The 24,740-nt window shown below is 36.7% G+C and overlaps 3 long non-coding RNA genes, 12 other non-coding genes and 5 pseudogenes across 30 annotated transcripts in view; all 20 read right to left on the bottom strand.

Annotated features, from left to right (window-relative positions):
- Positions 1-2,938: 2,938 nt before the first annotated feature.
- LOC115303169 lies at positions 2,939-3,014 on the bottom strand. Its single transcript, XR_003913876.1, has one exon. It is a non-coding gene; the product is annotated as a small nucleolar RNA SNORD113/SNORD114 family (small nucleolar RNA).
- An 881-nt stretch (positions 3,015-3,895) lies between these two features.
- LOC115303178 lies at positions 3,896-3,970 on the bottom strand. Its single transcript, XR_003913883.1, has one exon. It is a non-coding gene; the product is annotated as a small nucleolar RNA SNORD113/SNORD114 family (small nucleolar RNA).
- Positions 3,971-4,870: 900 nt separating this feature from the next.
- On the bottom strand, positions 4,871-4,942 carry LOC115303171 (annotated as a pseudogene).
- A 1,761-nt stretch (positions 4,943-6,703) lies between these two features.
- LOC115303200 lies at positions 6,704-6,778 on the bottom strand. The gene has a single exon (XR_003913897.1). It is a non-coding gene; the product is annotated as a small nucleolar RNA SNORD113/SNORD114 family (small nucleolar RNA).
- Positions 6,779-8,129: 1,351 nt separating this feature from the next.
- Positions 8,130-10,045, bottom strand: LOC115301842. Its single transcript, XR_003913318.1, has 2 exons — positions 9,682-10,045; positions 8,130-8,953 (listed from the first exon to the last, which is right to left on the bottom strand). It is a non-coding gene; the product is annotated as an uncharacterized LOC115301842 (long non-coding RNA).
- Positions 8,517-8,587, bottom strand: LOC115303212 (annotated as a pseudogene).
- LOC115303188 lies at positions 9,288-9,359 on the bottom strand (annotated as a pseudogene).
- A 427-nt stretch (positions 10,046-10,472) lies between the features above and the next one.
- LOC115303221 lies at positions 10,473-10,546 on the bottom strand. The gene has a single exon (XR_003913912.1). It is a non-coding gene; the product is annotated as a small nucleolar RNA SNORD113/SNORD114 family (small nucleolar RNA).
- A 1,112-nt stretch (positions 10,547-11,658) lies between these two features.
- Positions 11,659-11,732, bottom strand: LOC115303217. Its single transcript, XR_003913909.1, has one exon. It is a non-coding gene; the product is annotated as a small nucleolar RNA SNORD113/SNORD114 family (small nucleolar RNA).
- Positions 11,733-12,661: 929 nt separating this feature from the next.
- Positions 12,662-12,740, bottom strand: LOC115303209. Its single transcript, XR_003913902.1, has one exon. It is a non-coding gene; the product is annotated as a small nucleolar RNA SNORD113/SNORD114 family (small nucleolar RNA).
- An 866-nt stretch (positions 12,741-13,606) lies between these two features.
- LOC115301646 lies at positions 13,607-19,528 on the bottom strand. Of its 3 annotated transcripts, none has more exons than XR_003913226.1 (5): positions 19,448-19,526; positions 16,353-16,451; positions 15,776-15,853; positions 14,544-14,636; positions 13,607-14,063 (listed from the first exon to the last, which is right to left on the bottom strand). It is a non-coding gene; the product is annotated as an uncharacterized LOC115301646 (long non-coding RNA). The 3 variants fall into 3 exon arrangements; XR_003913225.1 differs by having other exon boundaries at positions 15,771-15,853; XR_003913227.1 differs by lacking the exon at positions 16,353-16,451 and having other exon boundaries at positions 15,771-15,853; positions 19,448-19,528.
- LOC115303220 lies at positions 14,136-14,211 on the bottom strand. The gene has a single exon (XR_003913911.1). It is a non-coding gene; the product is annotated as a small nucleolar RNA SNORD113/SNORD114 family (small nucleolar RNA).
- Positions 15,121-15,197, bottom strand: LOC115303210. The gene has a single exon (XR_003913903.1). It is a non-coding gene; the product is annotated as a small nucleolar RNA SNORD113/SNORD114 family (small nucleolar RNA).
- Positions 17,071-17,145, bottom strand: LOC115303213. The gene has a single exon (XR_003913905.1). It is a non-coding gene; the product is annotated as a small nucleolar RNA SNORD113/SNORD114 family (small nucleolar RNA).
- On the bottom strand, positions 19,048-19,124 carry LOC115303205. Its single transcript, XR_003913900.1, has one exon. It is a non-coding gene; the product is annotated as a small nucleolar RNA SNORD113/SNORD114 family (small nucleolar RNA).
- Positions 19,529-20,489: 961 nt separating the features above from the next.
- Positions 20,490-20,564, bottom strand: LOC115303222. The gene has a single exon (XR_003913913.1). It is a non-coding gene; the product is annotated as a small nucleolar RNA SNORD113/SNORD114 family (small nucleolar RNA).
- A 331-nt stretch (positions 20,565-20,895) lies between these two features.
- The window catches only part of LOC115301645, a 74,861-nt gene continuing 71,016 nt past the window's right edge, over positions 20,896-24,740 (bottom strand). For 13 of the 14 annotated variants that reach the window (XR_003913213.1, XR_003913219.1, XR_003913218.1 and 10 more), the window contains 3 exons: positions 24,361-24,446; positions 23,372-23,453; positions 20,896-20,972 (listed from right to left, as the gene is read on the bottom strand). This is a non-coding gene — a long non-coding RNA (uncharacterized LOC115301645). Of the gene's footprint in view, positions 20,978-23,371; positions 23,454-24,360; positions 24,447-24,740 lie in introns of all 14 variants that reach the window. The other variant, XR_003913217.1, reaches the window with a different exon arrangement.
- LOC115303216 lies at positions 21,625-21,694 on the bottom strand (annotated as a pseudogene).
- Positions 22,976-23,051, bottom strand: LOC115303211. The gene has a single exon (XR_003913904.1). It is a non-coding gene; the product is annotated as a small nucleolar RNA SNORD113/SNORD114 family (small nucleolar RNA).
- On the bottom strand, positions 23,957-24,028 carry LOC115303189 (annotated as a pseudogene).

Consider the following 24,740-nt stretch of genomic DNA (forward strand, 5'->3'; position numbering starts at 1 on the left):
GATTCTGTGTCTCCCTCTCTCTCTTCCCCTCCTCCACTCCTTCTCTGTCTCTGTCTCTCTCTCAAAAATAAGTAAACATTAAAATAATTTTAAAAACAGAATAGGGAATCCCTGCCACCGCTTCCAAATAAATGAGATCATAGGATTTGTGCCTGAGATAGAGGAAAGAAATAATTTGGGTAAGTAGCATGCAAAAATATCTCAATTATTTCAGGACAGTAGGCAGAGTGGTCCTGCATACTAGGTACTACGAAACCGAGGGTAACAAAGGTAAATGTTTTAGTTCACAAATCTCAGTGGTACAAAACTGTAAGGACCTTATTCCTTCTTTCAAGTCACATTTTCATCACTGGTCCCGGATTTTGCCTCCTTCAGTTTAGATTTTCAAAGACTGATTTCCTAAACAACTGTAGTAGCAGCCATGATAACATTAACACCCATGAACCCACCAAAGTACAAGAACGAAAATAATGAATATTTTAACAACCATCTGCCCTCATTATACACAGAGGAGAAGATTAAATCTTTTCCATTAAATAAGTCTCAGAGAAGCTAAATTGGGTTGATCCTAATTCTTGTTTTGTAAAATTTTATCATTGAGGGGGCGCCCGGGTGGCTCAGTCAGTTAAGCGTCCGACTTCTGCTCAGGTCTGTGGGTTTGAGCCCCGCGTCAGGCTCTGTGCTGACAGCTCAGAGCCTGGAGCTGCTTCAGATTCTATGTCTCCCTCTCTCTCTGCCCTTCCCCTGCTCATGCTCTGTTTCTCTCTGTCTCTCAATAATAAATAAATGTTAAAAAATTAAAAAAAAAAACTTTTATCTTTGGGACACCTTTTGCCCCTTTAATTTTCTTTACAAATGGATTTTTCTTGTTTATTAATTTAGTTAGTTACTCCTTTTCAAAAGTAAGGTCAACAGCGAGGAATTTATTTCCAAACAAGAGGGGAAATTTTTATGAGTAAGTCTCTCTATGTACTCCACAAAACGGAGGGCTGAAATAGTTGACCCAAAAGAAACAAATCTTCGTCTTAGGAATACTCTCATCCTTTATCAAGAATGGTCATCATAACTTCACTAGCACATTTACATTTAACTTGCTTACTTATTTGTTATTTTAATAAAATTTAAATTTGTTTTTAATGTTTTATTTATTTTTGATACAGAGGGAGACAGAGCATGAGAGTGGGAGGGGCAGAGAAAGAAGGAGACGCAGAACCGGAAGCAGGCTCCAGGCTCTGAGCTAGCTGTCAGCACAGAGCCCGACACGGGGCTCAAACCCACAAATGTGAGATCTGACCTGAGCCGAAGCTGGAGGCTTAACCGACTAAGCCACCCAGGCGCCCAATAAAATTAAAAAAAAAAAAAAAAAAAAAGGAAAACGCAACAGTCTAAGGACAGGATCTTTGATTATGACTAGGATGTGTCTATAATCTTAATCTGAGAGGAAGCAGCCAATCTAGGTTTTGAATGGAAGTTTTTTTTTCAGTTTTGCAAAATGAATAAAGCACGACCTTGTCAGGGCAAATTCATCAGTCCGTTCAAGGTCTTCTTTGACTTCATGTTATGATTACATGAAGCCATTTATTTTTTTTAAATAATATAAGTCATCATCCATGAGCAAAATGACCAGGCCAAGAATAAAAACTTAATCTGTGACTTACCCTAATCTCTTTATTTATTTATGCATATCCATGTTAGGTAGCATATGGAGCAATAATAATTTCAGGAGTCGATCCCCGTGATCCCTCCCCGACGTGTAATCCCAGTGCTCATCCCAACAAGTAATAATCCATACTTTTTAATCACACAGACAACTCTGAATACCCTATACAGACAATCCCAACAAACACAATAATTTGGAGTCTTACTTACATTGAATCATCAAGGTCTTGATCATTACAGAATGATTATCAGCTCGAGTGTGTCCATTCCATAGGGTGGAAAGTAGAAGGGAAAAAAAGGACAAAATGAACCTGAATTCTTTTGCTTTATTTTTTAAGCTTTTATTTAAATTCCAGTTAATTAACATACAGTGTAATATTAGTTTCAGGTGTACAATCTGTGATCCAGCACTTCCTATGGACGTCCAAACATGTATTACTCACCGTCCTTGACTCGTACCCTACCAAGCACTATCAATGGGCCAAGCTTGTGAATTCTTTTCGTTTATATTTTTTCTATTGATTTATTCATTAATTTACTAGTTACTCATGAAGAAACATGCATGATTCCAAAAAAAAAAAAACCTCAGAATAAGAGCCCTGATATATCACTAATATGGATCTACAAAATCATTTCCCACAGACGTTAGATCTGTGTCTAATTGGCCTCTGCGCTTCACATGTGGCCATCTTAACATGATGTTTTGTACCAGTCCCGTGTTGATTACTGCATCATGTTTGGCCTTTGATTCCATTTCCTACTTCTTAAAAATGCATTGACCCCTCTTAAATTGCCCAAACCAAGACAAGAACGTTGAATGTTACTCACAGACATGGGTCCCCATGCTCCAAAGACAACCACTGAGCTCAAGGCCATGGCAGAATGCCAACATTGGCAAGGCAGGGTCCATTCTGCGGAGTGTAAGAGCAAGTAGAAAATAAAGTTTGAGATCTTCTATCCATCGGTCCTTCATATCCCATTTTTCATTCCTTCAGGCATTTAGTATTTGTTAATTTATGACGTACTTGCTTACTTTTCTCTGCATTATCCATTCCAGACTATATTAATAGTACTGCTTTCCTTCCTACATCTTTTCATAATTTGGAATACGCCTCATTCTTTCATCATTCACCATTTAAACATCTTTAGTGATCCTTGCATTGATTCTTTTATATTGATACAATCATAATCCATGAGCCATAAAATTAGAAGCAAAAGAGTCTCACATATCTCTCACATAATATGAAACAGTGTAGGCTAGACTCCTATTGTATCAGTGTTGGACCTCAGAGTTCCAGACATGTAGTAGTCATCATCCATGACTCATACCGCCACCAGTGGTCATCATTGATCCAGACTTGGCCCTCATGTTCATTTGTGTCCACATGAATTTTATTAATTCATCAAGCCACTAATAATAATAAATACCTGAAGTCATAACATATGACAGTGCAATTCTCAAATATCTGTCTATAGAATTATTACTCATGGAAATACATCTCTTTCATTGCTTATTTCAATGTTGCATAGAAGAGTAATCAAGACAATATTTCATATCAACCCCATATTTATAACAGGGCCATGGCTCACCTACGAAAATTATAGGATACCGTAATGCCTGAATGACTTAAAAAACAAAAAAGATTGAAACCAAGACAACAACCTTAACTATTACTTACGTTGATCTCCATGCTCCTAAGGCAGAGACGTAACTATGGAGCTCATGACCATGGAAGATGCTTACATCAGCCTGAGGGTGTCCATTCTACGGAGTACAGAGCAGAAGAGGTGATAAAATAAAAAAGGTTGAGGCGTTATCTGCATTGGTCCTTGTATTTTTACTTAGGCAATCATTTGGGTGGTTATTTGGGATAACCTTTTACCTTCTCTTGAGTAAACAATATCAGTCTTGTCACTGACACAGAACATGAACCCTGACGATCAGTAACACCGCCTGTATCATCCTTACAAAGTAACACCCTGATGCCATTTATTTCCTAGTGAATATCAGGGCTTTGAATATATATCAACAGTATTTTTTGCCTTGCCATATATTTTTATAATTGGACAATGTTTAATCTTATTCATCTCTATATATTTTTTGTTTTTGCCATTAGTCCAATTATAATAGTTTCAAAATGCATGAACGCAAAGATCAAAACAAAATCCTGTTTACTTCTGACTTCTGTTTATAGAATTATTTCAAAAGGGGAAAACGGACCATATTTCTTTGGCATTGGACCTCAGAGTTCCAGACACGTAGTATTCATGGCATATGACTCATACGTCACTGGTTGTCATCATTGATCCAAGATTAGCCCACATCCTCTTCTTTCATTTCTACAATATTTATTGATAAATTCATTAATTCACTAATTGTACTTGTAAACACTATGACTCACAGAACCTGAAAAGAGCCTTAATTGCATATAGAAACCTTCTCATGTATCAATATAGGTCTTTCACTAGTGTCTTCAGTGTTTCATATGTGCATCCATCGGTATGCTTCATATCTACCCTGGGTTTGTCACTAGGCTTCAGGTGGCCTTATCTGATTATATTTCAAACTTTGTTAAGCAGTGAATACTCTTGAACAAAAAAACCCAAACCAAGACAAGAACTGTGATTATTACTCACTCTGGTCTCCATGCTTCTAACAAACAGATACAGCCAGGAGCTCAAGACCACGGAAGATGCTTACATCAGCTCAGGTGAGTCCATTCTGAGGAGTACAGACCAGAAGAGATGATAAAAAAAAATTATGCCTTCTCTCCATGGAGCCTTGCTTTTCATCTTTAATTCAGACATGTATGTGATCATTAATTTCAAGTATATTTATTTTCTCTTAAGAAAACAATTTTGAACTTGTCACAGACTCAGAACATAAACACTGTCTATAAGTTATACTGTCTATATTATCCCTAACATAAGAGGTAACAGTAACATGCCCCTTATTTGTCCTTGGACTTCAGTGTTTTCAAATATATATTAATAAGCATTTCTTCTTTGATCAGGTATTTTTATAATTGGACACTGCTTCACTTCATTTCTTTATTTCTCTCTTTCTTTTTTCCTTTCAATTCATTTATCCAATAATAATAATGGAATGAAAAACCATGAGCACAAAGACAATAAAAAAATCTTTGTGTATTCCTGATATCTATATGTAGAATCCTTTTAAATAAAAGGAACGGACTAGATCTATCTTCTGTTGGACCTCAGAGTTCCAGACACGTAGTCATCATAAACGACTCATACGCCACCAGCGGTCATCATCGATCCAACACTGTCCCTCTTTTGCGTCACTTCTATTTCTTCACTATTAATTAATTCACTAATAATAATTTGTAATCATTATGATTTGCAAAAACCCAAGACGAATTTTTATGTCCCTAATCTGTATAGAGAATAATTGTTACATCAATCTTTTTCAGTAATTAACTTCCGTTTTATGCACATGCAATAATCAAGACAACACACCATCTCAACCTCAGACTTATCACTACAGTTGGCCATCTTCTTAGCAATATGGTGAGTACGGCTAGACAATCCACCCAAACCGAGACACTGACTGATACTCACACCGGTGCACACGCTCCTAACGCACATATGCAGTCACAGGGCTGGTGACCACAGAAGACGTTAAATCAGCTCAAGTCTGTCCATTCTGAAGAGCACAGAGCAGAGCAGGTGATTAGTTAAAAACAACAGAACAAAACACAAAACAAATCTTATCTCTAAAGACCCTTGATTTCTGCATTTCAGTTATTCATTGATACATTTATTAATTTTTCATAAATACGTTTTTTTCTCTTGAAAAAAGGAATAATCTCAACCTTGGATATAATCAAGAACAATAAAATTGACTTTTATTAAACAGTGTCTCCATCATCTTAAACCAGAGATAACATTCTTAATCCATTTATTTCTTTATGAACAGGGTTTACAGTTTTTATTAATAATAATAATTTTTGCCCCCCCACGTTTATAATTGAAAATCACTTGATCATCTTCCTTATTTATATACTTACATTTGTTTAATAGTTCTACCATTGATTCATTAGTAATAGTGAATCTAAATTTATGAATCTAAAGTAAGATACCTGATATCTGTACATTCTTGACATCTGTCTACTGGATTATTGCAAATAGGAAATAGACTACATACACCACTTATTACTGGTCCATGCTAGACCCTCATTCTCTTGTTTTACATTTGTCCTCAATTAAACCATTAATTCACAGACATTAATAAAAAACACACTAATCAAGAAAACATGAGTACAAGATCCTTGAATATCCTTAATGCTGTTCTATAAAATCCTTCCCCATATACTCTATATTTTGTCATGTCTAATTAATCAACAATAAAAACGCTTCCTATTAAATCTATTATTGTGCCTTGGATAACATTTTATTATGTTTACTGCTTTTTAAAAATGCTTGGAATGTTCTTAAACGATTAAAACCAAGCTAAGATCTTTGATTATTACTCACTTTGATCTCTTTCCTGACAGAGACAACATAATTTTAAGCATGGCAGAAGCTAAAATCAGCTTATGCATCCATTCTGCAGAGTACCAAGAAGACACAATGATCTTTAAAAAACGAGACATTGTCCCCATTGACCCACAATTTTCATCTTTCATGTGCTTAGTCATTTAAGTGCTTGTTAATTTATGGTAATATTTATTTTCCTCTCAATACAACAAACCTCAAACTCAAACTGACTCAGGGCAATACTGACCACTGCCTATCGCCATCCATGTCACCTTTACTCAAAGATGTAATACACTCAGTCCATTTATAATCCATTCCAGTGAATATTAATATTCATTTCCCTGACTATATATTTCAGTAATGAACAATGCTTCACTCTCTTCATCTTTATTCATTTATACATTTGCTAATGTAGTCTTGCCATTGATTCTTTTCTAATCATATTTTTTAAATGCATGAACACAATGGCCAAGAAAAAGATCACAGGAGAATGCTGAAATCTACCTGCAGTCTTAAAATATGAATGGACTGGAGTCTTTTTGTGGTAAACCTCAGAGTTCTAGACATGTAGGATTCACTGCATAGGACTCAAAAGCCACCCATTATCATCATTGGACCATGACTGCCCATCCTCATGCTCATCCACATTTGTTTATTAATTAATTAATAAGGAAATACATGTAAGTCATAAAACCAGAAAAATAAGTTTCTTGAATATGCCACAACATCTACCCATAGAATCATTCACGAGACTAAATCTCTTTCATTTAACCGAACTCAATGTTCCATTTGTGGATAAAGTGACACAATGCTTCATATCAATCTGATACTGAACATCCCTATGGTTGGCCTTCCTTCTTTGATTATAGTCAATGCTTTCTAATAATGCAGTGATAACTAATAGAAATGATCCCTGAAAGTGTAGAAAAATAATGCTATCATAGTGAATAATTTAATAATAATAGTGAATTAAAAAAACACCACTCAAACAAAGTCAAGAGGTTTCAAGAGCTGACATTGTTCTCCATGCTCCTAACACAAAAATGCAGCCATCCAGTTCATGACCTTGGCAGAGACATTAAATCAGGTGGACTCTGTCCATTCTGAGGAGTACAGAGCATCATAGCAGATGATTTAAAAAAATGAGAAACTCTCTCCATGTTACTTGTTTTTTACATTTATTTGGTTAGCCATTTTGACAATCATTATTTACATTGTTTGTTTACTTGTCTCATAAAAAAATGACCAACTTTGAACTTGAGACTGACCCAAGCATAAACATTTTCTGTAACTTATATCATCTGTATCACCATTAGCCAAAAAGGAAACAGTCATGTACCATTTATTTCCATTAGAATTTCAGTGTTCTCAACTTACATTAAAGTATTTTTGTCTTGTCACATATTTTTATTATTTTATAGTGGGGAACTTTATTCTTTATGTATTTATTATATTATTATGCAAGGTCCCATTTTTCTTCATTTCTAAATATGCATCAAATTAAATCATTAATTCACTGGTAATAATAAAATATATATGATTCACAAAAACCCAAGAACAAGATCCCTGAATATCCCATCCCTAACATCTATCAATGGAAATCTTTCTGAATACACTGTATCTTTTTCATTAAGTGTCTTCAACATTGCACCTTATCAATTACTCAGTACTTCCTATCACATTAATCAATATGCCATAGGTAGCATTTTAAGTATACTTAATACCTTAATAAAATAATACAGTGAATACTTTACACAAATCACTGGAATCAAGACAAAACTTTGACTATAAGTCTGCTTTGGTGTCTTTCTGAAAACAGAAGTAACATAACAATTATGATGATAGAAGAAGGGCTTAAGTCAGTTTGTTGTTTCTGAAAATTATCAGGCAGAAGAGAAGATAAAAAAGATTGAGACATTCTTACCGCTGATCTGTAATTTCCCTACTTTGTGTACAGAGTAATTTAGGTATTTATTAATTTAGAGCAAAATTTATTTATTTTTCTCTCAACACAATAAACATCAAATCCACAGCTGACTGAGGGTGATACTAACTACTAATCACCATCCATGTCACACTTACTCAAAGATGTAATACAGTTAGTCCATTTTCATCCATTCCAGTGTACATTAATATTCATTTTCCTGAATATATATTTTCATAATGAACAATGCTTCACCCTCTTCATCTTTATTCATTTATACATTTGCTAATTTATTCTGCCATTGATTCTTTCATAGTTATCGTTTTTATAATTAATGAACACAGAGATTACTGAACAAGAAATTATTGTATAGTCTTGACTTCTGCCTATAGTATGACTGAAAATATGGGGAAGAGACTAGATTCCTTTTGTGTTGGCCTCAGTGTTCCACACTCATTATTCATCATCCAGGACTCATCCACCAACAGTTACATCATTGGTCCATGACCGGCTGGCTTTTGGTCCACCCCCATCAACATATCTTTTTTGACTAATTCATTCATGAAGAAATATACATAAACATGCCAAAAAATAAGATCCTTAATATCCCTAACATTCAATAGTATCATATATAAACAGACTAAATCCTTTCGATTAACTGAACTTAGTGTTTGTGTCTTTATGGATTAATCATTTTAATGTTTCATATCAATCCGATATTGCACCTTGGCATGGTTGGCCTTTGAACCACTTAACCCAAGACAAGAATTTTGACTATTACTCACATTGAGCTCCATTCCTAACATGGAGATGCAAACATAAACATAGTGACTGTGGTTGAATCCTTAAATCAGCTCAAGTGTGTCCTTTCTAAGAGTAAAGAGCAGAGCAGATAATAAAAAATTAAGACATTTATCCATCGATCCATGGATTATACCATTCACTTATACGGTCATTCAGGTATTGATTATGTTAATGCATTTCTTCTTAATAAATCAAATGTCAAATTTGAAAGTGACTCACACAAAACTGTTACTTATGATGTTCTGTTATCATCCTTGCATCAAAGACAAAACGCTCTTGACAGGATGGTCCATTTACTGTCCATTCCAAATTATAATGATGCCATTTTTTTTTTTACATCCCTGATGTCCAGTTCAAAGGGTCAATTCAAATAGAGGTACCGAACTAGACTTCTTTCATGTGAGACCTCAGAGTTCCAGACACGTATTAATCATACATGACTCATACGCCATCACTGGTCATCATTGGTCCAATATTGTCCCTTATTTTCTTCATTTATTTCTACAGGTTTATGGACTATAGAATTATTTCACTAATAACAATTTGAAATGCTACCATTCATAAAAACCCAAGAAGAGTCTTCATGTCTGTAGTCTATCTACAGAATCATTCTCATATCTGGATATTTCTCATTTTTACCTGTTTTTCTTATACACATTCAACGAAATAATGTTAACTATACCCCATATTTATCAGAGATACAGTTGCATTCTGTAAAAATATTTTGCATCTTTATACAAATAACCTTAAGATAGAACACTGAAACCAAGACAATAACCTCAACTGTTACTCACATTAATTCCTCTCCTCCTATTACAGAAAGGGAACTATAGAGCTCTTGACCATGGAAGATGCCAACTCAGCTCAAGCGCATCATTCTGAGAAATACAGAACAGAGTCGTGGTAAAAAATAAATAAATAAATAAATTGAGACCTAAGCACAACTGATCCTTGCTTTCTGAACTTTTTAATTAGGTATTTATTACTTCTTAATATGTATTTTTTACCTTAACAAAGAAAAAACTCAACCTGAAGACTGACCCAGAAAAATAAAATTCACTCTTCGTCATCAGCGTCTATATGATCTTTAACCATTTGATCTTCTAATTTTTTTAATTTTATAAATTATGTTTATTTATTTTGAGAGAGAGAGAGAAAGAGAGAGTGGGGAAGGGGCAGAGAGAAGAGGAGACAGAATCTGAAACAGGTTCCAGGCTCTGAGATATCAGGGCAGAGCCTGATGTGGGGCTCGAACCCATAAGTGTGAGATCATGACCTTAGCCAAAGTCAGACACTCAACAACCAAATGAGCCCCCCAGGTGACCTGATTCATTAATTTCTTAATGGGTATCAATAGTTTTTAAATTTTTAATGATAAGTTTTGCTTCACCACATACATTCATAACTGGACCATGCTTCACATCCTTCTTAATATATTAATTTATATTTCTTTAATAGTCCTATATTATTCCATAAATAATAAATATGTCTAAATAGTCAATACAAGAATACGACCTCTGTATATTACTGACATCTCTTCATAGAACCAATTTCATCAGAGAAAGAAGACTGATTATGTCCCACCTGAGATCCCAGAGTTTCAGACACAGATTTTCATCATCCTTGACTCCTGAGCTTCCCACCATCATCACTGGTCCCTGACTGAGTCTATTCTTCTTTGTTCATTTCTACATTTGCATCAATTAAATTATGAATTCATTAATAACAACAAAAATAATACCTGCTTCATAAAAACCCAAGAACAGATTCTTGAATACCCCTAACATAAGTTTACAGAATCATTTCCCATGTAGACTATACCTCTTTCATTAATAGACCTCCGTCCTGTACATTATAAATCAATATAATTTTCATATATGTATTATTAGGTCATCATAAACTTTTAAATTCATTGAATAATATTTATTAATGCCAAAAATACCCTTAAACAAATGACCAAGTCCAAGATGGCAACTCTGACCATGACCCACTTTGGTCTCTCCATACACAGAGGCACCAGAACTACTTCGATGACTGCAGATGCTGAAATCGGTTCCAGCATCCATTCTGAAGAGTACAAGCAGATTAAAATGTTGCAACTTTCTCCCCATTGATTCACAGTTTCCCTACTTGTTCGCAGAGTCATCTGGACATGTATTAATTTATGGTAATATTTATTTTTCTCTTAATAAATGTCAAAGTTTTAACTGACTCAGTCAGGAACTGTTAGCACTGCCTGTCGTTCTTGCTCAAGACAGCTACATATTCCAATTATATTTGCTTATTATATACTTTAAGAATAAACAGTATTTAACCCTCCTCATGTGTGTTCATTGACATCTTTATTTATCCTACTATTGACTTTCCTACTGAAGTACAGTTGGCACACGATGTTACTTTCGTTTCAGGTACACAACACCGTGACTCGATGACGCTATATATGTGACGCTGTGCTCATCACAGTAGGAGCTGCCACCTGTCACCATACAATGCTGTAACAATACCATTGACCGTGTGCCCTACACTGTACGTCCCATGGCTCATCACCCATAACGGGGAACCTGTAACCCCATCTCCCCCTCCACCCACTCAGCTCCTTCCCTCGGCCCCTCCCTCTAGCAGCCACCAGTTTGTTCTCCATGTTTCCACCAGTGGTTTTTTTCTAATACTTTTAAATATTCATGTACACAGAGAGCTGGACCCTTGCATATGCCTGACATCTCTCTAGAGGATCGCTTCAACTGGGGACAAAGGACTAGATTTCGTCTGTGTTGGGCCTCAGAGTTCCAGACCCGAGAGTTCATCATCAAAGACTCAGACGCCTCCCCTTACCGGCATTTAGCCAGGTGTGTCCTTGGTTATCTTCAATCATGTCCACATGTTATTAATTCATCAGTTCACTGTTAATAATAAAATAAGTACGTAGGGGGTAAAAAAAAAAGTGAAATAAGACCCTTGAATATCTCTGATATCTGTCTATAGAATTGCTTCATGCAGATTTTCACTGATGCCCTCAAAATTTCCTCCATCAATTCTTTCATATATCTTTCCTTGATGCCTTCAAAATTTCCTGCAAAGACTAATGAATATAGTGCTTCCTATTAATATCATTTTTCTTTTTAACATGTGTGGAAATTCGTGATTATATGTCACACTTTCTAATAATGTGAAGACTTTTTTTGTAACCACAAAATGAAGAAACGAATTTTGACTATTATTCACGTTGTGTTCCATGCTCATAACACATAGATGCAACCACAGGGCTCATGACTATGGTGGAATGTCCAAATCGGCTGCGTGGGGCCATTCTAAGGACTACAAGACAGAGCAGATGATAAAAAGATTAAGACCTTTAGTTCGTTCATCCCTGTGTCCATCTTTCCTTCAGTCATGTCGGTAGGTAGTGATTTGGGATGATGTATATTTTATTTTTCTTAAGTGAATGAACGATATTGATCTTGTCCCTGACAGAAAACTATTACTTATGGATATATAACTGTCAAAAAATAGATGGGTATGTAGCTTTCATAATACATCTTTGTTTTCAATAGGCAGGAATTGCATTTCTTGCCAAACTACATGGTTTTTTAATTGGACAATGTTTCACTACCTCCGCCTTTATTTACATATGTGCTTACTGATTATTTATATGGACTAATTATAATAATGATAGAAATGCATGAATGTAAAAGCCAAAAGAAGATTCTTATATATTCTTGACATACGTCTATAGGATCATGCGAAACAGGGTCAACGGACCAGAATCCATCCGTGCTGCACCTCAGACTTCCAGAGACGTCTTCATCATACATAACTCAAACACCATCATGGTGTCATTATCATGACCAATCCAATATTGTCCGTATTCATTCATTTCTACAGTGTTTATTGGCTAATCTTTTAATTCACTAATTATTTTGAAACCCAATTATCCCTAAAAAACAGCCCTGAGGTCCCTATATTGTATAGAAACTTTTCCACATCCATATATGGCTTTCATTAAATATCCTATGTTTTTACATTTCATATCATTTCAATTCTTATCCAAGGACTACAGCTGCCCGTCTTTATACAATATGGCATGTTTAAAAAACACAGTGAACACCCTACAAAAAAAAAATCACTGAAACCCAGACAAGAACTCGGACTCCTATCCACACTGGATAGGATATCCACATGGCCCCCAGGCCATGCCACCTGGATTGGGTCAGGTGTGTCCATGCTGAGACGAACAAAGCATAGCTGGTTAAAAAAAATTAAAATCTTATTTCCATTGATCCTTGATTTCCACATTATTTACCCACTCGTTTAGGAATTTTGTAAATTATTCCTTGTGTGAATACTTTTTTCTTAACAAAATAAACAGCGGCAAATTTAAAGCTGACCCACAACAGAAAATTGACTCTTAACTATCTCTGTTTACATGATCCCTAGTCAAAGAGCTGACACTCCTGATCCATTTATTCCTTAAGGGGTTTCATTCAGTGTTTTCAACGGTATTAATAATATCTCATGCCTGACCACGTATGTTCATAGTTGAACAATGCTTCACCCTTTCTTCTTGATTTTTTTTTTGTATTTATTTTATGGTCCAAATATTAGCCCAGTAACAATAATAAATCAAAGTCTATAATCCCGATTCCTATATTGGGCATATTGCTAACATCTGTCTATAGGAGTAAATAAATAGAATGTACTAGATATTATATAAGACCTCACTACCCAGACACATAGATTTTATTGTCTCATCCACCACCACTCACCATCACTGGTTCATGATTAGGCCTCCTTCTCGTTATTCAATAGACATTTGATTATGGCTTCACTGAATTAACAAATACACAGGATTAAAAATAAGTAAGTATAAGATGCCTTAATAGTCTTAATCTCTATCTCTACAATCTCTCCCAGAGACTAACTCCGTTTCAAAACTGACCTCAAGATTTACGTTTATGGATTCATCACCTTAATGTACCATATCAATCTGATATTTACCACTGGTGTATTTCACCTTCTTTGATTTTATTTAACATTTGGAACAATACAGTGAGTACCCTTAGACAAACCACCGAAGTCTGCATTACTCAGCCTGGTCTCCGATGTTCTTAACAACATGGATTCAACTGGAGAGCACGTGACCTCGGAAGAGGCTTACGTCAACTCAAGGGGGTCCATTCTGAGGACAGAGCAGAGCAGATCATCATGAAGTGAGGCACTCTGGGTGGAAACAAGTCACATTTCCTTCCTGCTGGACCTCAGTCTTCCAAACACACATCATTCATCATGCATGCCTCCTACACTGGGCGTTTATCACCACGGATCGAAGGAAAACCAACATCTCTTCATTTATTTCTATACTGTTTCTTGATTAATTCATAAATTCACTAATTATAATTTTGAAACTGTAGTATTAAAAAAAGCCCTTGCTATCCCTCATATATAATTAGAATCATTCTCGCGACAAAATATCTCTGTCACTAACTAGCTTCAGCTTCTCATGCATGTATTAATCAAAATAATACTTCATATTAATCCCATGAATGTTACTAGGATACAGTTCACAGTCTTTGATTATACTTCGTACCTTTTTACCAATACATTGAATATTCTTAAACAAAATACCGGAACAAAGGTAAGAACTTTGATAATGACTCACACTGGTCTCCAGACGCTCCTGTAACAGAACCAGAACCCTAGACCGAGCTCGTGACCAGGGAGGAATCCGTAAATCAGGTCTAGCGTGTCTCTTCTGAGGACACAGGGCAGGGCAGATGAGAAAAATGTAAGACATTGTCTCCAATAACGGATGCTTTTCACTTTTCACTTAGCAAAGCACTAAGGCCACTGCAAATTTGGTATAAATGTCTTTTCCTCTTAAGAAAACAAAACAATTGTGATTTTACCACTGACCCAGAATTGGAACATTGTCTATGACTTATATGATCTACGGCACACTTAGTCATTCCAGGAAAGGTCATGTACCATTTATTTCAAAATCAAGGCTTTCACAGTGCACTAATAGTATTTCTTGCATAATCACATATTTTTATAATTGGACAGTGCATTACTGCATTCATATTAATTTATATATTTATTTCTAGATTCTCATTTATCCAATTATAATAATAGCATGAAAATGCATGAACGTCAAGACCAAAACCAAGATCCTTGTATGGTCCTGACGTGTGTGTAGAAGACCACTGCACAGTATGAGAACGGACTGGATTCTTTTGTCGGACCTCAGAGCTCCAGACACGGATTCATCGCAAGCGACTCATACGTCACCAGTGGCCATGCCATCAGCGATCCGGTCTTCTCCCTCTTCTTCTTCATCCATTTCTGTTACTTAATGACTAAATTAGTAATTCACCACTAACAACTTCTAAGCACTGTGATTCACCAAATTCCAAGGAGAACTATTACGTTCCTAATCTGTACATAGATTATTCCCATTTCAATGTATCTCTTTCATTAATTATCCACAGTTTTCCACATGTGGGTTAATTAATACAATTTTCCTATAGCCCATATTTGTCACTGAGATACACAACCTTCTCTAATTATATTTTGTCCTTTTAAATAGTACAGTGGGGACGCCTGGGGGGCTCAGTCAGTTAAGCATCTGACATCAGCTCAGGTGATGATCTCACAGTTCATGAGTTCGAGCCCCACGTCGGGCTCTGTGCAAACAGTTAGCTCAGAGCCTGGAGCCTGCCTTCGGATTCTGTGTCTCCCTCTCTCTCTGACCCTCCCTTGCTCACGCTGTCTCTCTCTCTCTCTCTCAACAATAAATAAAATATTAAAATTTTTTTGAATAAATAAATAGTACAGTGAATTAGCATTTTAAAAAACCCACTTAACCAAAAGAACAACTGTTACTCACATTACCTGCGTCCTCCAACTATATAGAGTCAACCACAGAGCTTGTGCCCATGAATATATGAAATCAGCCCAAGTGCACCTCTTCTGAGGACAAAGCAGAGGAAGTAATGAAAATAATTGAGATTAAATTGCCATTGATCCTTCCTTTTATTTCCTAGACTCAAGATTTAGATATTTCATTTGATATTTATATATAAAATATATAATTTAGGGGGGCCTAGGTGGATCGATTGGTTAAGCATCTGACACCAGATCAAGTCATGGTCCCACAGTTCATGAGTTCCAGCCCAATGTCGGGCTCTGTGCTGAAGACTCAGACCCTGGAGCCTGCTTCGGAGTCTGTGTCTCCCTCTCTCTCTGTCCCTCCCCCGCTCACACTCTGTCTCTCTGTCTCTGTCTCTCAAAAACTAAAGAAACATTAAAAATATTTAGAATTTCAGACCCGTAGAATTCATGGTATATGACTAATATGCCACTAGTCATCCTCCGCTCCTTCCTTTCCTTCTCACAGACATTTGTGCTCTGAGTGATTCATTAGTAGAGAAATAAACAAACAAAGAATAAGATCCTTCAGTATCCCTACCGTCCATCTGTAGAAGCATTTCCACGGAGACTACTCTGTGTTACTAGCTGACCTCAGGGTCACACGGAGAGATTGCTCAACATAATGCTTCATATCAACCTATATATATACAGAGGCATATTTTATCTTCCTTGATAAGTTTTCAAATAATGCTTTTGGATACTTTTGAATAAAACAGTAAATAACCTTAAGCAAGCAACACAACCCGAAACAGGAACCTTATTACGCACGTGATCTCCAGGCTCCTATGACACAGACGCAACCTGAGGGCTCGTGACCTCGGAAGAATGTTAGGTCACCTTGAGTGCGCCCCTTCTGAGGAGCATGGAGCAGAGCAGGTGATAAAAAATGAGACACTCTGCCATTTGCCCTCGATCTGCATCTCTCGCTCCGCAGGCACTTAGGCAATCATTACTTGGAGTCGACTTCATTTTTCTCTTAAGAAAATGAACCACTTGGAACTTCCCACAGACCCAGAATGCAAACATGGTCTATAATTTGCTCTCCAAAGAGGTTACATCCATGTACCACTTATCTCTCTCTGGACCTCAGTGTTTCAAATACATTAATAATATTTCTTGCCTCCCACATATTTTCTCAAATTGAACAAGCTTTCTGTAATTCAGATTTTTCAAATATGCATTTCCACGTTGCTATTTCAACGACCCAACCGTCACACACAATGGAAATGCATGAAGAGAAGGACCCAGCTGGCGGTGTGGACCTCAGGGTTCCCCCAGTCAGGCATCCACCGCACGGGGCTCAGACGCCACCAGTGGTCAGCATCGATCCAGTATGGTCCCTCTTTGTCTTCATCCATTTCTGTTTATTGATGGATTAAAATATTAACTCATTAATAGTTTCAAAATGCTATGTAAAACACTCCCCTAGGAGAGGCTTGGATCCTTAATCCATATCCATGTATCTCTTTTATTAATTATCATCCATGCTCTACACATCGACTAACCAACGTTTCATATAGCCCACATTTATCACTGAGATACAGCTGTCTTTTTATGTTATCTTTCACACATTTTGGTAATATAGCCAATAACCTTTACAAAAACACATGATACCCAGAAAAGAATTTAACCTTTACTCACGTTAGAGTTAACCAGGAGATCATGGCCATGGAGGAGGCCATCCACTCTGAGGACCACAAAGCAGATCAAGTGATAGAAGGAGCTGAGACCTGAACTACCATTGATCCTTGTTCTCCATTTTTCATATATTCAGCATTTTTAAAATATGTATATATTTTTATCTTACAAAAGGAAAGCCTCAAATGCATTACCAAAAGGAATAAAATTCATTCGTCCTTATCAGAGTATACGGACCTCCAAGAGGTGGGACCTTTGTCTATTTATGTCTAAATGGGCATCCCTGTTTTCAGTGGTGACTACTGATGTCTCCTGTCTCACCACAGACGTTAATGACTAATGCCCCCCCTTGTTCCTTACATTGTCGCTTCCTAATAGTCCAGCTATTACCCCATTACTAACCAATCTATGTCCATAAAGTAACTATGAGAACATGATCTTTGCACATTCCAGACATTTCTTCACTGACACAATTCCAAAGGGAAAAACAGACTAATTAACGTTCATGGGCGCCTCAGAGTTCCAGCCTCACACGTGAGCCGGCATCACCACCGGCTCATGCGCAGTCATCAGTGTTCCTGTCTACACGTTTTTACTGATGAATCCGCTAATGAGCTAATAACGAGAAAATAAGTGCTCAGAGACCACCGAAACTTGAAACAAGATCCTTAAGTATCTCCAACTTTTGCCTTTAGAATTATTTCCTACTGACAGTATCTTTCATTCATTAGCCAAAATGTTTCCTTTACAGAGTAATTAATATAATGCTTCAGATTAGCCTCAAATTTACTATCTGGCTATGGTGGTGATCGTTGACTTTATATCACACTTTTAATCATGTGGTGAAAACCTTTTATAAAAAATCACAAAACCAAGGAAAGAATTTTGACTCTTACTCATATTGTTCTCCCTGCCCTTAACAGACGAAAACACAGAGCCCATGACTCTGGTCGAATGCCTAAATCAGCTGAGCGGGGCTACAAGACAGAGCACACGATAAAAAGACTGAGAATCTATGATCGCTGGTCCCCCTGCATCCACCTTTCACTCACTCAGTCATTAATAAGCAATCAATTGGGATAATGTATATTTTAATTTTCTTAAGATAATAAACAGTATCAACCTTGTAGCTGATCAACAGCATGAACACTGATTGTGACTAAAAGAATAACACCATCATGTTGGGTATTTCCTCATAGGTGTTTGTTCTCAAAATATATTAATGTTTCTTATCTAACCACATATTTTTGTAATTGAACAATATTTCACCCACTTCGTATTTACTTACTTACTTATCTATTATTTCATTGACCCAATTTTTTTTATTCTTTTTTTTTCCATAATATTTTATTGTCAAATTGTTTTCCATACAACACCCAGTGCTCTTCCCCTCAAGTGCCCTCCACCCAATTTTTAAAATAGGACATATGAACATAAAAGACCAAAGACAATATATAGATAAATTTCTAAATCATTTATCCAAATATAGTAATAAAATAAAAATGCACAAACACAACTAAAGACAAGATCCTCATATATTCTGAACATCCGTTTTATCCCATCAAACAATGGGAACAGATTACGTTTCTTCTGTGTTGGACCTCAGGGGTCCAGAAATGTGTTCATCTTAAACGACTCATAACATGCGCCACCAGTGGTCATCACTGATGCAATATTGTCCCTCTTTTCCTTCCTTCAGCTCTACATTGTTTATTGCCAATTCCTTAATTCATTAACAAAAATTTAAAATCCTATTCTTAGTCAAAAAATCCAAGAGTTTTACAATACGCCTAATCTGTATATAGAATCATTCTCTCATCAATAGGTCTCTTTCACTAATGACTTTAAACTTCATGCATGTAACCATCAATATAATGTTTCATATGAATTCAGTATGATCACTAGGCTACGGTTGGCTATGGACTCTATGTGGCACACTGAACATCCTTAAAAAAACACAGCTGGAATCAAGAGAAGAACTTGACTGATACTCACATTGGTCTCTGTGCTTATAACATACAAACACCATCTCGGAGCTCAACACGAAAACAATGCTTGGTCAGCTCAGGTGCATCTGTTCTGAGAAGTACAGAGCACAGTTAATGGTCTAGAAAAAAGAAATTTAAGACCTCATCTCTCCATTGATCCTTGTTTTTCCTATTTCATTTACTCACTTGTTTAGGTACTTAAAGATATTTCATGACCTGAATATATTTTTCTCTTAATAAAAGGAACAACCTTGGGGCTCCTGGGTGGCTCATTCGGCTAAGCGTCTGACATCGGCTCAGGTCATGATCTCATGGGTCGTGAGATCAAGCCCCACACTAGGCTCTGTGCTGACAGCTTGGAGCCGGGAGCCTGCTTCCAGTTCAGAGTCTCCCTCTTTCTCTGACCCTCCCCTGCTCGCTCTGTCTCTGTCTCAAGAATAAACACTTTAAAAAAAAAAGGAACAACCTTAAACTTAACCCTGACTCAGAAAGACTAGACCCTTACTTATCTTTGTAACTCTTAGCTAAGGAGGTTAAGAGGTAACACCTTTTTTCCACTTATTTCTTAGTGAACATATGTATTTTCAATTTTATTAATATTTCTTGACTCACCATATATTCATAGTTTATAGTTGAATAATCCTTATCTCTCTTTTTTTTTTACCTATTATGTATATTTCTTTAATGGTTCTATCATGAATCTACTAATAATAACAAACCCAAATCTACAAACTCAAAATAAGAACATGACCTTTGTAGGGACGCCTGGGTGACTCAGTCAGTTAAGCATCCGACTTTGGCTCAGGTCATGATCTCACAGTTTGTGGGTTCAAGCCCCATGTGGGGCTCTGTGCTGACAGCTCGGAGCCCGGAACCTGCTTCAGATTCTGTTCCCCCCACCCTCTCTGCCCCTCGCTGGCTCTCATGGTCTCTCTCTCAAAAATAAATAAACATTAAAAAAAATTTTTTAAAAAAGAACATGATTTTGTATATTCCTAACACCTACCTACAGGATCCAAAAGAACAGAAGGAGGAGATGATTTCGCAGGTCGGACCCAAGATCCCCAGATACATAATGCTCATCACCCTTTACTCATCCACTGCCGGTCGCCATCACTGGCCCATCAGTGCCCACGTTTTCTTCCTTCCTTTCTACATTTGTAATGATTAAATCATTCACTCTTTGAAAATATTAAAATGAGTATAATTTTCAAAAACTGAAGCCTTAGATGCTTGAATACTCTTAATTCCTAATACTGGATCATTGTCAACCTAAGTGATATTGCTTGCTTCATCAATCTCAATGTTATGTATGAAATTTATGAACCCAATGTTTTATATCGTGTTTATCAGTTAGCCACAGTGAGCCTTTTTATTATATTTACGACGTTTTACTAATACCACAAACACAAACAAATGAACCAAACCAAAACAAAATGTTCGACCATTACTCGCCTTATTCCGTTTCCTAACGCAAAAGCAACGTCACGTGATAATCTTGATAGCAGTGAAAGACGGATCGTCTTGAGCATCTGCTCTGAAGAGTACCAGAGAAGGTGATGGAGAGCATTTATTCACATAATCAATTACATATTCATTAACCTATGGAAATATTTATTTTTACCTTAAAAATAAACTTCAAATGTGGAACTGATTTAGAGAATAACTGACTACAGCATTTTATGTTTGTTTATATCAACCTTAGTCAAAGACATGATATGGTTGGTCCCTTTATACCTATTCTAATGTATATTAATATTCTTCTCCCTTACCATATATATTTTTTTAATGTTAATGTATTTTTGAGAGAGACAGAGTGCAAGTGGGGAAGGGACAGAGACAGAAAGAGGGAGACAAAGCAGGCTCCAGGCTCGGAGCTGTCAGCACAGAGCCTGATGCGGGGCTCAAACCCACGCACGGCGAGATCATGACCTGAGCCAAAGTTGGATGCTCAACCGACTGAGCCCCCCAGGCACCCGCCCTTGCTAAATATGTACCAAAGAATAATACTTCAACCTCTTCACCTTTTTTCATTTATTCGTTGGTTTATTTATTCTACCTCTAATAGTTTTATAAATTATTAAAATTCATGAACACAACGGCCAACAACAAAATCCTTCTATATTTCTAACATCTGAATATAGGATCCCAAACACATGAGGAGCAGACTAGGTTACTTTTCTCTCAGATAGGAGTTACAACACAGCATCTATCATGTATGACTCATATGACACCAGCTGTCATCATCGATCCAGGGCTGGCCCTCTTTCTTTCCATTCTCATAAACATTTATTTATTAATCCATTAAGCAAAAATTACATACAAATTAAAAATATAAGAATATGGCCCTTCAACATTCCTAACATCTATCTCTACAGTATTACAGAGACTAAATCTCGTTCATTAACTGACCCCAGTGTTACATTTATGGATTAGGAAACTTAATGCTTCACATCAGGCTGATATTAAATTCATTAATTAATAAATAAATTCCTGGGGTGCCTCAGTGGCTCAGTTGGGGAAGCATTTAACTTCTGCTTAGGCCATGATCTCATGGTTTGTGGGTTCGAGCCCCGCATCGGGCTCTGTGCTGACAGCTCAGAGCCTGGAGCTGCTTCAGATTCCGTGTCTCCCTCTCTCTCTCTCCTTATACCCTGCTTGTGCTCTCTCTCTCTCAAAAATAAATAAATAAACATTAACATTAATCAATTAACGAATTGTTATGTTTGTCTTCTTTGATTATATTTAATACTTGTGAAAAATATACTGAATAACATGAAACAAACCAAGATAAGCGCTTTGAGTCTTAACTCACATTGGTCTGTTTGCTCCTACAACATAGACACAACTTCATATTTGATTCAAGGGCTCATGACCTTGGAAGAATGTTACAGTCAGCCTGAGCGCGTCCATTCGGAGGAGCCCGGAGCAGAGCAGGGGTGATATAATGAGACCTTCCGCCATTGCTCCTCTTTCCCTTAGGCGTATGGGAAATCGCGATTGGAGTTTACTTATGTCATTGTCTTTTCTAAACACGAACTACCTCAAAGGTGCCCCTGACCCTGAACATAAAAACCATGGGCGGCTGGGGGGCTCAGTTGGTTAAGTGTCTGACTTCAGCTCAGGTCATGATCTTGCAGTAAGTGGGTTCGAGGCCCATATCGGGCTCTGTGTTGACAGCTCAGAGCCTGCTGCTTGCTTTGGATTCTGTGTCTCCCTTTTCCTCTGCCCCTTCCCTGCTCATGCTCTGTCTCCCTCTTTCTCTCTCCCAAAAATAAACATTAAAAATATATTTATAACTTATCCTGTCTGTATCATCCTCGCCAAAGAGGGGACAGTCATGTAGGACTCATTGCTGTTTAGACTTCAGTGTATTCAAACTATCCTAATGGTATTTCTTGTCTCCTCACATAGTTTTAAAATTGGATGCTTCTATAATTCACTTTATTCTTATATATTTCCTCATTGATATTTCATTGATCCAATTATAATAAAGAATGGAAATGCATGAAGAGAAGACCACAGCTCTTTCGCGTTGGACCTCAGAGCTCCAGACGCGTACCATTCATCGTGCGTTGACTGCTATGCTGGCAATTTTCATCACTGATCCAGAAAAGACCCCTTCTCTTCATTCATTTCTACATTGTTTATTGATTAATTCATTGATTCACTAATTACCATGATTCACAAAACTCCAAGAAGGAACTCTTGCCCGTGATATGTATAGAATCATTCACGCATTGATATACCTCTCATCGAGGGCCCTGTTTTCCATAAATGCTTTAATCAATGTAATGCTTCATTTTAATGCTATGGTTCTCACTAAGACACAGCTGGCTTTCTTTGATTCTGTTTCATACTTTGTACTAATACAATGATTACCTTTAAACAAAATACCAGAAACAAGACTCTAAGTTTGACTGTTACTCACATTGCTCTCACGTCTTCCTTGTACAGAAATACAACCTGAGGGCTCTTGATCACGGAGTATCCGTAAAGCAGGATGAATATGTCTGTCCCGAGGCATATAAAGCAGAGCATATAAAAAATAGTCAAGACATTCTCTCTATTGATCCTTGCTTTTTAATCTTTTATTTAGCCAGTCACTGGTCAATTATTAATTTGGTGTAAATAATTTTTCTCTTGAGAAAATGAACAACGTTGACTTTACCACTGAACCAGACGCTGAACATCTGTCTACGACTTCTACTGTCAACGGCATCCGTAGCCATACATGTAAGGGGAGTCATGTACCACTTACTTCTAATTAAACGTCAGAGTTTTCACAGTACATTAATAGTATTTCTTGTATAACCACATATGTTTATAACTGGACAGCACTCCATCACATTCATCTTTATTTATGTTTGTTTATTGATTATTTAATTGGTCCAATTGTAAAAATGGAAAGAAAATGCATGAAGACCCCAACCAAAAACAAGATCCTTGTATATTCCTCACAGCTGTCCACACTGGATCCCTGCAAACAATGGGAATAAACTACGTTTCTCTTCTGTGGGACCTCAGAGTTCCAGAAGCGAAGTCATCGTAAATGACTCATACGCCACCAGCGGTCATCATCGATCCAATCCTGCCCCTCTTCTCCTTCATTCAGTCTTGATTTTTTTAAATTGAGTAAATCATCAATTCACTAATAATTTTAAAGACTCTAACTGACAAAAACTGAGAAAGAACTTATAGGTCTCTGATCTCTACCTTGAGCATTCTCACATCAGTAGATCTTTTTAATTATCTTCAGTCTTCTACACATGGATTACTCATTAAAAGAGCTTATGTATCCAACATTTATCACTGAGACACAGTGCCTCCTTGCATTATGTCTTGTAGTTCTCAATAACATAGTGATCACCTTAAAAAAACAACGCATGTACCAAGGAACTCATTTCAACTGTTACTCACATGAATCCCCATCCTCCTCCTTCATAGAGGGAACCACAGAGCTCCGAGACCATAGATGACGTTCAATCAGCACATGTGTGTCCATTCTGAAGAGTACAGAGCAGAACAAGAGATACAAGGGAATGAGATACTATGTTCATCGGTCCTTGCATCCCATCTTGAATTTAGTCAATTATTAGCCAGTGAATTGCAATAATGCAAATCTTATTTTCTCATAAGTAAATGGCCAATATTGATCTGGCCACTAATAAAGAATATGAACATGGTCTATTACTTATCAATAACTGTATCATCCTCAAAGAACAAATCTTGCACCATACATTCCCTTGTAGACATCATTATTTTAAATATATATTAATATTATTCCCTACCTAACCACA

This window comes from Suricata suricatta, chromosome 9 (genome assembly GCF_006229205.1).
Source record: "Suricata suricatta isolate VVHF042 chromosome 9, meerkat_22Aug2017_6uvM2_HiC, whole genome shotgun sequence".
NCBI classification, from domain to species: domain Eukaryota; kingdom Metazoa; phylum Chordata; class Mammalia; order Carnivora; family Herpestidae; genus Suricata; species Suricata suricatta.